Source organism: Lynx rufus, unplaced genomic scaffold, assembly GCF_022079265.1.
Source record: "Lynx rufus isolate CCGP_SWC_20201006 ecotype Redwood Valley unplaced genomic scaffold, mLynRuf1.p SCAF_25, whole genome shotgun sequence".
In the NCBI taxonomy this organism is placed as follows: Eukaryota; Metazoa; Chordata; class Mammalia; order Carnivora; family Felidae; genus Lynx; species Lynx rufus.
In genome coordinates this window covers 16,624,524-16,634,587 of record NW_025814840.1, presented here as the reverse complement: position 1 = coordinate 16,634,587, position 10,064 = coordinate 16,624,524, and the positions used below count along the sequence as shown (strand labels likewise).

Here is a 10,064-nt window from a genome sequence, read left to right as displayed (position 1 = left end):
AGAGCAGGAACTTAAGTTGTTTGGTTGTTTTGAAATAACAGCTACAAAGAGGGCTCCTTCTGGTTCATCCATATTTTATTAGGGCAGCAGTTAAAAAATTCATTAGAGACACCCATCTGTAGCTAGCAGCACTCTTGAGGGGGGTTCAGATGGCGATCAGAGTTTTGAGTAGCACTTTACATGAAAAGAAAAAGACAATCGTTTATAAGAATTAATAGCACTGCGGAGAGAGGTTGTTCAGTGACTTCAGAGCAAACGCTTTCACGTGGTCTGTGAATCTCTTGCTGCTAAATTCCTCAACTACTTGCTTCAGCTGGAGGAAGTAAATCCAGGCATAGAAAGAAAAGAAAACAGAACACAGAAAAGTGGATCAGAGAGGTAGGAAGGTATTGGTCAGCAAGAGAGTATACGTTGTGACTTTGTGCTGGATGGTGTGTGTGTGTGTGTGTGTGTGTGTGTACATGAGAGAGGGAGAGAGACAGACAGAGAGAGAAGAGAAAGAGAAAGACAGAGAGACAGGGAAGGACAGAGAGAGAGACACACACAAACAGAAAGAGACAGAGAAAGAACAGATCCCTATTGGCCTCTAGGAGTCTACTAACAGTACAGAAAAAGGCTTAGAGTCAGGCCTGAGGCTGCTTTGCTTTAGATTTGCCTTGAACTCTGCCTCCAGGTGCCCATGTCCAGGTGTCTTTGCTTCAGGATGATATTCTTGCCTTTATTCCTGAATTGAAAACAAAAACAGCTTTTGAATGGTTACTCTGTGCCAGGCATGGTATAGGGCAGTGAAGTTCATAATCTTATCTATCTCTCCAGCAATTCCGTGAACTAGAGCCCCCTTTAAGGAACAAGACAATGCAAGCAGAGAGGCTGGTGAACAGCATTCACCGAGAACTGGGAGAGCTACATTTTAAACTCCAGCAGTCTGTCTCCAGAGTCCATAACCTTTCCTAGTGCAAGGTACAGGTCCATAAACCGTGTGTGCACACATGTGTACCTGTTTTTTAAATAAGTTTTTTTTTTTTATTTTGGAATACTTACAGATTTATAGAAGAGTTGCAAAGACATGACAGGGTTCTTTTTCCTCAGTTTCCCCTAATGCTAACAGCTTGTATAATCATGGCACAGTTATTACATCTCAGAAATGGACACTGGTACAGCGAACTAAACTACAGATCTAAATCAGATTTTCCACCAATATCCTTTCTTTGTTGCAGGATCTAGTCCAGAATCCACACTGCATGTTGCATGCGTGGGTTTTGGCCCTTACACTCCAGAGTGGGCTGAATGTTGACCTGCTGTTTGGCCCCCGTTCCCCTCCCTGCGCCTTAGGGAAGTGAGACTGCTCACAGCAGCTGCCTGCCTCCTGGCCCCTTCCTCGTGGGAGGGCATGTTGTGGGGCCCAGGACTCCCACTGTTTGACTGAAAGTGGGAGCCTTATCCAGGCTAGAAGATTTAGAACAGATTATGGGGACATATTTTAACTTCAAGCCACACTTTGTCCACGTGTAGAGGCTCACAGCTAACAGCCACGTTTCAAGAAACAAAAAAGTTGAAGGGAAAGAGAAGATTCTGCAAAGCAACATTCTCTGTGGTGTGGCGAACGTTGTTCATGACGCACTTGGCTTCTGAGCACACCAGGATGTTAAATAGGACTTTCTCCTACAGCAGAGGTTCCCAGGCCTGGTTTCCCACTGGAATCCCACTGGGGGCACTGAGTCTCATGCCTCAACATTGTGATTTCATCAGCTTGGGACTTTGGAATTTTGGAAGGATACCCCAGTGACTCTGCTGGGCAGCCAAGTTTGGGGACCATTCAGTGTTTCCACTGGAGAGCTAAAACTGAGGACAAGAGGTGACTAGTGTCCACACACCAAGAATGGTGCCAGACGCATCGGGCTGCACGTGGCAACACCGATATCCCGCAGCCCACGCGTCCTGGAGCCCACATGGTTACCCTCAGTCATTTCCAGTCACTTCTTTCCCCCAGCTTCCTCTTTTTCCAGAATTCTTCCTTAGGTGGCATCACGGGCTCTGATGGATTTCCACCAGCCAGCTGTGCTTCCCCGTCTCTTCTCTCCAGCACAGGGCCCTGCCTTGGGCTCCAGCCCCACCTGTCTGCCACCCGGGCTCCTCACAGCCTGCTGTCTGCCTCCTTCTCCGCAGGGGCCACGCCTGCCTGGGCCCCAGACATTTTGAACTTCTTTGAGCTGTTACCTCCATTCCTTCCCTCCACTGACAGTGACCTCACCTCCTTTATGGCCTCCGTAGCCTCAGTCTTTCAGTTCAGCTGCAGGGTCAGCTCCTCCACGAGGCCCTTCCCTCCCTCCTGTGGTAGGATTGCTTCTGGCCCATTCTGCATCTGCTTGTTGACGTTTCTGCCTTGTCCACCGAGCTGTGAGCCCCTTGAGGGCAGGGCCTGTGGCACTGAAAACGCATTACAGACTACCTCACAGTTATAAAAATTCTGTTATTCATAGGTTGCATATATCGTCGGTGCCCACGTAACTACCACCCGCTTGAGCGATGGAACGTTACCCTTGAAGTCCCTCGCGAATCATGTCCCCTCCCCCAGCCAGCTTGTGCTGTGTCTATCATTCTTTTGCTCATTTTCGTACTTTTAGCACATACCTGTCTCCTGTGTTCCAGGCAGTGCCGTCTTGTCAGTTTCCTTGACTCAGGGCTGACATTCTTGCCAGTTACGCCACAATTCTGGGTGGAACCTGTCCCTTTTGACTGTGAGGCTATTATAGGAAGTGATGTCTGCAGCTTGGGAGTCCAAACGCTGGCATCTGGGTGACCACGAGGCTGATAGGAAACCAGACAGAGCTTTGCTGTCACAGACTCCCAGCGGCTGGCTGCGAGGGCCGTGCCCTGCAGACCTGTCTGTACCCGCAGTGCGTGTGGCTTTGAAGATTATGGAAATGCTAGATCACGGTGAAGTGGCTGTGCTCACCACAAGCAGCTGGTGAACAATCCCATCTAGGAAAACAATCTGTCTTTCAAAGGGATGGAGAGTGTCAGCTTGTGAAGAACAACATGTCGGCAAGCCTGTGGTGATAACTTTGCTGGGAGAATTCATTGACAAGAGCACTCGCTTGGCCCCTGATCGTTTGTGTGTCTACACACTGCTTGGGGAAGGGTGGTGGAGGGTGGGAGACTGTGCTGACAGCACAGAGCCTGACTTGGGGCTCGAACTCACAAACCTCAAGGTCATGACCTGAGCCCAAACCAAGATTTGGCTGCTTAACTGACTCAGCCACCCAGGCATTCCTGTGTGGTGTCCTCTAACTGTTCTCCTGGTGGCCTCTCTTGCTTCCGTGTGGTCCCTTCTCCACAGAGTGATCTGTCAAAACGTGCAGATCTGATCATGCCCCTCCCCTGCTTCAGGTCGTTCAAAGACCGTCCATCCCTCTCCAGGCAAAGGCCCAGGCTGGACGTGGCCAGGACACACAGCGGCGTCCAGCTCCGTCCCGCCCCTGCCCATCAGCAGTGTCCTCCACACCACGCCACCAGCTGGCCTTGTTCCTTCCTCTCTGGCTCTTCTCCGCAGAGTCCCTTGTGACCTCTACACCTCTTGCTCATCTGTCAACCTCAGCCAGATGTCACTCAGAGACCCTGCCAGACGAAGCCAGGTGCCCCATTCAGCACCGTGGCTCAGCACCATGGACCTGCCCATCCCCCCGCCGCCAGACCTACCTGTGTGCATGTTTGATTCCTCTCTCTGCTCCCCCAAAGATGGCAAACCACAAGCAGACAGGGCCATGTGCGCCTGCGTGCTGTGCTTTCTCTAGGGTGGGGTTTGGGTTCTCTGAGAGGCGGACATCAAGACAGAGTGAGACATGCAGGAGATTGGGTGAGGGAGCTGCCCGTCTGTGCAGGGTAAAGGAGGGGAGGAGCGCCTGGGTAGCCCAGTTGGCTAAGCATCTGACTCTTTAAAAATTTTTTTGTTTTAAATGTTTACTTATTTTTGAGAGATAGAGAGAAACAGAGCATGAGTGGGGAGGGGCGGAGAGAGAGGGAGACACAGAATCCAAAGCAGGCTCCAGGCTCTGAGCTGTCAGCACAGAGCTGGACATGGGACTTGAACTCACAGACCCCAAGATCGTGACTTGAGCTGAAGTCTGACGCTTAACCCACTGAGCCACCCAGGTGCCCCAAGTGTCTGACTCTTGATTTCCACTCAGGTCATGATCTCACGGTTTGCAGGTTCGAGCCCCACGTTGGGCTCTGCACTGACAGCGCGAGCCTGCTTGGGATTCTCTCCTCCTCTCTCTCTGCCCCTCCTCTGCTCATGCGCTCTCTCAAAATAAACAAACTTTTTTTTTTTTTTTTAAAGGAGGGGAGCAGGAGCAGGCAGGGGACCTGCAAGGGAGGTGGGAGGAAGAAGGTCTCAGACCACAGCACAGACCTGCTCCTTAGAGTTGCCCTGTGTCCCAGAGGCCTCTAAATCACCCTTCTTCTCGCCAGTCCCAAGAGATGTTTGTTTGGGGTGACACGAATTCAGGAGTGTTCTGGAGTTCATAGAGTCTCTGCTTTGCTGAAGGGCAAAGAACTGTGAGGTAAACCAACAAAGCCAACTAGATTACCCCATTCATCTAATGTCAGATTGAGTTCTCCCTGTTCCGTGATGGAAGCATAACATCCCGTCCTGGGACATGGCTTACATCCCTTGCAAGCTGTTAGGTCACAAACAGCTGGGGGCGGGGGTGCTGTCTTGCTCACGTCCGCATCCCACACAGAATCTAGCGTTCAATAAGGAATTGTTGTATTAAAACGGATTGCACAGTTAAAATGGAAGCGCCATAAATGTTGATTTATTCCACACTAGGACTCGCCCTGCTTGCTAGAAGCTTCTCACAACAACCCGAAGCCACTTCCGAATCCTCAAGTGCTCTCTGAACTATCGAAGAAAGATGAACTCGTGCTCAGCAGAGTGTTTGTGTTTTAGTGTGTATATGATTGGATTCTGATTCTTTGAAAACAAGCTAATCCACAGGGATGTGTGGTTTCTTTACGATTCAGAATCTTTGGTTAACCTGAATGTTTTAGAAAAGACTTCGGCCTCAACCATGACAAATAGGATTAAAATTCTTTCCATGAGAAGAATACATTCATTTATGCTTCCACACTGTACATTTCTATCCAAGTCGTGTTTTGTAAAGTCTTATGTGTCTATTCTTCTCTGACTATTCTCTGTGTTCTCAGCAGTGGCCCCGAGTGCCCATATTTCTTCTTCGGGAGACAGACATGCTTTCCCCACAAGGCCCTGGGATCATCAAATCATTGGTGAGTCACCCAAGCCCACATGGTCACTTCATGTAGATTTGAACTTTGGGTCTTGGTTTTAAGTTCTTCCAAGTAAATTCACATGTATCGTGTTTTCTTAAATTACATATTTTAGATTTCCTATTTAAAAATAAATATTATCTGGCCAATGTGTATTGGAATGCCTTCTCTGTATACTAGGATTTTTAGGGAATTGTAAGGGTATTAGGAAGCTTATATAGAGCATAAGAGGAGAACGGTTTATATACACCGAAGAAAATAGCAAGCAGTGCTGGATGTTAGTTAGTAGAGGGGCAGGAGTGATGTGGACCGTTGTTGAAGCCCTGTGAACTGGGTGATCAGGACAAGGGAGCTGATGGGGAAGGGCGTTGGAAGCTGAAGGGTGGGAAGGATTTGTCCGGAAGAAGGAAAGCACTAGAGACAGGTAGATAGGATTCTCTCTGATCTGACTGGTTGACTAACCTAGGTTTCCCCCAGTTTTCCCCGTAAGTTAGATAAGCTCATGTTTCCAGACACCTTATTTGGACTGTGTGTAGAGGCCTTCTGACACCTGGGTCTATTCTAAGCTCTTGTCTTTCACTTGCTTCCAATCCCAGAGCTTACTGGGCTGGAGGTGGGGTGGAGTTGGGGGTTCTGCACAACCATGGACCGGCAGGTCTATGTTCCTCCCCCCAGCGTCTACTATGGAGTGGGAGGCGGTGAGGGACGGAGAAGGCCACGTGAGGCACCTCTCCCTCCTCAGCCTGTCCAGGGCCAGACGGGCAGGATGCAGCCATCTCTGGGTGAAAGAACAGAAGGCACAGCCGGTTTCCCTGGCCAGCTCTCAAAGCCTGAGTGCACTTCGGGCCTCCCTGCACCTTACCGTGTTTTACTTCCTGCCCGCTCCACCCTGAAGTTAGGTGTTGGGAACGAATGTTGTCCTCCAAGGTCTGAATGTGTCACAACCCTTCCTTAACTGCAGGCAGGGCATGATGGACGGCTTGGGTTTGAACAAATCTAAGATGTAGTATCTCAGCCTGGATATATGGTAATCATTGATTTCTCGCCAGAGGGGACATCATACATTTCTTCAAAAAATAAAAATTGAAAAAAAAAAAGTGAAAAAAGGGGACTTCGCATACAGGGAACTGGGGGTCTTTTCTAGAAGTTTCAGAGCTGCCATCTGCCCAATGTGGGTTTCTTCTAATCCTTCTAGCTCATTCCAGAAGTGCCCTCCAGATCCGGCTCTCCTGAGGGTTAGGGTTCATAGAATGTGGTGGTCCCTGCCTCTTGGGCTGCCCTCTGAGAAGGCCCACGCTGGGAGATGGGATGTATGAGTGGTCCGGTGGGTGCAGGAGCTGGGCCATCCACACACCAGGCCCTCCTCTCTCATACCCACATTTGGTGAGCATTTTTCTCATGTCTGGTCTTCTTGGCTTGTTGTTCATGCAGCACGGTGGCCCCCTGACATCTCACCAGAACCCAGTAGGAACGTGGGTTCCCATCCGGTAGCTGCTTTGTGCAGCATCTGTAACCTGGCTTAGGGGGATTTCAGAACCCTCGGTTGAGTAGCTTTAGAAAAGGCTCATCTAGCTGTAAAAGAAATGACATTTCAAAGAAATTATTTTCCCCTTGGCATCGCTGTTTCGACTTTAGAAGGGTTATCTGGGAGACAATTACCTTGCATTAAAAAGAAATAGTTAAAAGTCTTTTTAAACCAGAAGACAATATAGGTATCACAGGACTCCTTTCTCAAGGTAGGAAATTGCTGAGTAGTTTTCTGTTGGTAATTGGAGCCAGAATTCAGTGTTCTCCCTACTGCCTTTGGGATTCACTGTATGGGCATATGAGAGTTAGCCCCTCTTTTTAGCCAACCCCTGCTCCCTCCTGAGCTCCCACGGCCCCATGAATCCTCTTCTTCTTGTGATTGGGGCCCTAACATGCAGGGGACATCCTCAGATGGTGACACCCCTGAGGGAGAGAATGGGAGGCCCTTTGGGCCACATAGCATGGTGATCCAATTTGACCTCTTTAAACATTTAAAAAAAATTTAATTGGGATAAATACGTACAACATAAAATTTACCCTCTTAGCCATTTTTTAAAAATGTTTATTTTTGAGAGAGAGAGAGAGAGAGAGAGAGAGAGAGAAAGAGCATGAGCTGGGGAGCATGAGCAGAGAGAGAAGGGGACAGAGGATCTGAAGTAGGCTCCACCTTGACAGCAGGACAGCAGAGAGCCTGACATGGGGCTTGAACTCACAAACCATGAGATCATGTCCTGAGCTGAAGTCAGAGACTTAACCAACTGAGCTACCCAGGCGCCCCTACCCTCTTAGCCATTTTTATTAAGTGTATAATTCAATGGCATTCACATTGTTGGGCAACTATAGCCCCATCTGCCTCTAGAACTTTTTTGTCTTCCAGACTGAAACTCTGTCCCCAGGAAACACCAACTCCCTCTTCCCCAGCCCCTGGCCACCACCATTCTACTCTCTATCTCTGGGAATTTGACTGCTCTAGACACCGTATATAAATGTATATATGTATGTAAATACAGTATTTAGTATTTGTCCTTTTGTGACTGGCTTATTTCATTTAGCATGATGGCCTCAAGGTTCATCCAAGTTGTATAGCCTGTGTCAGAACTTCTTCCCTTTTTAAGGCTGAATACTATTCCATTGTATGAATTGACCACATTTTGTTTGTGCATTCGTCGATACTTAGGTTGCTTCTACCTTTGGCTGTTGTGAATCATGCTGCTACGAACATGGCTGTACAGATATCTCTTTGCGACTCTGCTTTCAATTCTTGTGGACAGATAATGAGAAGTGGAATTTCTGGACCATGTAGTAATTCTATTCTTAACTTTTTGAGGAACTGCCATGTTATTTTCATCTGCACTGAAAACATTTTACATTCCCACCAACAGCACACGCTAGGTGCAGTTTTTCTACATTCTAATCAACATTTGTTATTTTCTGATTTTTAAAAATCATTTTCAAAGTCGTAATTTTTTTTAAGTTTTAATTTAAATTCCAGTTAGTTAATCTACAGTGTAATATTAGTCTCAGGTATACAATATAGTGATTTAATACTTCCATACATGACCCAGTGCTCATCACAAGTGCCCTCCTTAATCCCTGTTGGTGTTCTTTCTCTTTTTCTTTTTTCTTTCTTTTTTTTTTTTTGATAGTAACCATCAGAATGGGTGGTCCAATTTGGCCTATTAATGATTCCTTCTAAACATTTTCTGTACATTTTCATCATGTCCATTTCTACTGATTCCAACTTTGCATGCCCTCTGTCAAGAAAAAGAAAGTCAATCTTTCTTCTGACTTCCTGTCATTTCAAGTTCTCATCCTAAGTGATATACTTGGAGGCAAAGGGTATAGGAAGAGCATGTGTTTTAGAACCAGATAGGCCTTCGTTCATGCATCCCTCCCTCCCTTCATCCATGCATCCATTAATTCATTCGCCTTTTATCAAGCAACTTAAATGCAGGGCATTGTGCTGGTTTATTGTCTCGTAATGAGCAAAACAGGCTTTGGTAAGCTATGATCTGGGAGTTCTGGGGCAAATTAAAATTCTGAGCTTTAATTTTATTATTTATAAAATGAAAATGGTATCACGTTCCTAGGGTTGTATATTACATACTTCCTTCCTTTACCCTGACTTCCTCTCCCACCCTCATAGCCCTTACATTCCTCCCTTCACTGCCAGCTTCCAGAATCCTATGGACATGGGTAGTATTAGCCCTTCCCCCGGACCAGGCAGTTGGCACACCCGGTTGGCAAGAGAAGACACTGGCTGAACACGTCTTGGGCTCTCTTGTCCTTTGATGCTCAAATTCAGGGAACAGGTGGCCCATGGGTCATTGTGCTCATGTCCCCAGGGATTATCACTGACACCCATTCCAAAGACTGGTGTGTGCCACGATCATAACACAGGGAGAGCCTAAATGCCTAGCACTTTCCATTTACCATGACAAAGATCCTGGACCTGTCCATGCTCTGGGGGCAGAGCAGGATGCGTGGGCCTGGTGTGAAGCTGTGTTTCACTCCTCACCACAGACTGTAGTATACCTACAACCGTGCTCAAGTACTGCCTGGTGTTACCTGTATGCTTTCCATCTCATCTTATTCATGCTGTGGCAGAGAGCCCGATGACAGCACCGTGTGGGCCTGGAGAATCGGGAGACTTTGACATTGGCCACTCAGTCACTTGCAGGAGTTTCTGGAATATCCATTTCTCCGTGTGTCAGTGTGCTTAACTGTAAAAAGAAAGTTATAATTCCTGGTTTGGTTGATTCACAGGATTTTGGTAGGGAGCAAGTGAAATGAATGTGGATGATGTACTTATTATGAGTAACAACATCCTATGCAATGTAAAAATAATAAGTAGCCCTTTATCATACTTACTACCAGTGGCAAGCGCTGTTCTAGGCTGTCTCGGCATAGTAACTCATTTAGTTAAATGCTCACAAACCACCCTGTGATGAGACAGGTACTATTAATATCTCCATTTTCCTGATAAGCCAACTGAGGCACCGAGAGGTTAAGTAACTTGTGGAAGGTCACAGCCAGCAAAGGCACATCCAGGTTTTGAGCCAGGCAGTGAGGTGCCTGAGTCTATGTTCTCAGCTGCTCGACGATCCCGCCTGTGAGGTGTTAGCATTTTTTACCGTTTCTGTTCCTTTTGCAGAGCTGGTTTGTAGAGCATGTCAGGCAGGGCCTTCTGTGATCCACTGTGTGAGAGGAACTGATGGGGATAAGCTGTGTCCCAGCTGGCTCTCCAT

The 10,064-nt window shown here is 47.5% G+C and overlaps 1 long non-coding RNA gene across 1 annotated transcript; it reads right to left on the bottom strand.

Moving 5' to 3' along the window:
* Positions 1-522: 522 nt before the first annotated feature.
* On the bottom strand, positions 523-2,820 carry LOC124518711 (uncharacterized). Its single transcript, XR_006963741.1, has 3 exons — positions 2,632-2,820; positions 2,252-2,427; positions 523-724 (listed from the first exon to the last, which is right to left on the bottom strand). It is a non-coding gene; the product is annotated as an uncharacterized LOC124518711 (long non-coding RNA).
* Positions 2,821-10,064: the final 7,244 nt, after the last annotated feature.